We start from the raw sequence: 2,500 nt of genomic DNA on the forward strand, positions 1-2,500 counted from the left end.
GTCCCTGGAGGGTTAGATGATGAGGGACGGAGGGAGGGAGGCAGGCAGGCAGGCAGGCAGGCAGGCAGGCAGGCAGGCAGGGAGGGAGGGAGGGAGGGAGGTAGGTAGGTAGGTAGGAGGTGGTGGTGTTATACAGGGGAGGAGAAGCATGGATGTGTGGCTGTGGAGGTGCTGTGTGGCCCTTTAATGTCACAGGGCCAGTGGCTGGGTGATATGCCTGGCTCCTGGAGCTCTGATACAGGGGAGAGAGGCATGTGTGTGTGTGGCTGTGGAGGTCCTGTGGAGGTGCTGTGTGGGCCTTTAATATCACAGGGGGAGAAGCTGGGCCATGAGCCTGGCCCCTGGAGCTCTGATACAGGGGAGAGAAGCATGTGTGTGTGGCTGTGGAGGTCCTGTGGAGGTGCTGTGTGGCCCTTTAATGTCACAGGGCCAGTGGCTGGGTGATATGCCTGGGTGCTGGAGCTCTGACACAGGGGGAGAGAGGCATGGATGTGTGGCTGTGGAGGTGCTGTGTGGGCCTTTAATATCACAGGGCCAGTGGCTGGGTGATATGCCTGGGTGCTGGAGCTCTGACACAGGGCCAGAGAGGCATGTGTGTGTGGCTGTGGAGGTCCTGTGGAGGTGCTGTGTGGGCCTTTAATATCACAGGGGGAGAAGCTGGGCCATGAGCCTGGGTGCTGGAGCTCTGATACAGGGGAGAGAGGCATGTGTGTGTGGCTGTGGAGGTCCTATGGGGGTGATGTGTGGCCCTTTAATGTCACAGGGCCAGTGGCTGGGTGATATGCCTGGGTGCTGGAGCTCTGATACAGGGGAGAGAGGCATGTGTGTGTGGCTGTGGAGGTCCTATGGGGGTGATGTGTGGCCCTTTAATGTCACAGGGCCAGTGGCTGGGTGATATGCCTGGGTGCTGGAGCTCTGACACAGGGGGATAGAGGCATGGATGTGTGGCTGTGGAGGTCCTGTGGAGGTGCTGTGTGGGCCTTTAATATCACAGGGGGAGAAGCTGGGCCATGAGCCTGGCCCCTGGAGCTCTGATACAGGGGAGAGAGGCATGTGTGTGTGGCTGTGGAGGTCCTGTGGAGGTGCTGTGTGGGCCTTTAATATCACAGGGGGAGAAGCTGGGCCATTAGCCTGGCTCCTGGAGCTCTGATACAGGGGAGAGAGGCATGGATGTGTGGCTGTGGAGGTGCTGTGTGGGCCTTTAATATCACAGGGCCAGTGGCTGGGTGATATGCCTGGGTGCTGGAGCTCTGACACAGGGCCAGAGAGGCATGTGTGTGTGGCTGTGGAGGTCCTGTGGAGGTGCTGTGTGGGCCTTTAATATCACAGGGGGAGAAGCTGGGCCATGAGCCTGGCCCCTGGAGCTCTGATACAGGGGAGAGAGGCATGTGTGTGTGTGGCTGTGGAGGTCCTGTGTGGCCCTTTAATGTCACAGGGCCAGTGGCTGGGTGATATGCCTGGGTGCTGGAGCTCTGACACAGGGGCAGAGAGGCATGTGTGTGTGGCTGTGGAGGTCCTGTGGAGGTGCTGTGTGGGCCTTTAATATCACAGGGGGAGAAGCTGGGCCGTGAGCCTGGCCCCTGGAGCTCTGATACAGGGGAGAGAGGCATGTGTGTGTGTGTGGCTGTGGAGGTCCTGTGGAGGTGCTGTGTGGGCCTTTAATATCACAGGGGGAGAAGCTGGGCCATGAGCCTGGCCCCTGGAGCTCTGATACAGGGGAGAGAAGCATGTGTGTGTGGCTGTGGAGGTCCTGTGGAGGTGCTGTGTGGCCCTTTAATATCACAGGGCCAGTGGCTGGGTGATATGCCTGGCTCCTGGAGCTCTGACACAGGGGGAGAGAGGCATGGATGTGTGGCTGTGGAGGTCCTGTGGAGGTGCTGTGTGGGCCTTTAATATCACAGGGGGAGAAGCTGGGCCATGAGCCTGGCTCCTGGAGCTCTGATACAGGGGAGAGAGGCATGTGTGTGTGGCTGTGGAGGTCCTGTGGAGGTGCTGTGTGGCCCTTTAATGTCACAGGGCCAGTGGCTGGGTGATATGCCTGGGTGCTGGAGCTCTGACACAGGGGCAGAGAGGCATGTGTGTGTGGCTGTGGAGGTCCTGTGGAGGTGCTGTGTGGGCCTTTAATATCACAGGGGGAGAAGCTGGGCCATGAGCCTGGCCCCTGGAGCTCTGATACAGGGGAGAGAGGCATGTGTGTGTGTGGCTGTGGAGGTCCTGTGGAGGTGCTGTGTGGGCCTTTAATATCACAGGGGGAGAAGCTGGGCCATGAGCCTGGCCCCTGGAGCTCTGATACAGGGGAGAGAAGCATGTGTGTGTGGCTGTGGAGGTCCTGTGGAGGTGCTGTGTGGGCCTTTAATATCACAGGGGGAGAAGCTGGGCCGTGAGCCTGGCCCCTGGAGCTCTGATACAGGGGAGAGAGGCATGTGTGTGTGTGTGGCTGTGGAGGTCCTGTGGAGGTGCTGTGTGGGCCTTTAATATCACAGGGGGAGAAGCTGGGCCA

This window comes from Trachinotus anak, unplaced genomic scaffold (assembly GCF_046630095.1).
Source record: "Trachinotus anak isolate AG129_WGS33_773 ecotype Australia unplaced genomic scaffold, CSIRO_AGI_Tana_v1 ptg000113l, whole genome shotgun sequence".
NCBI classification, from domain to species: Eukaryota; Metazoa; Chordata; class Actinopteri; order Carangiformes; family Carangidae; genus Trachinotus; species Trachinotus anak.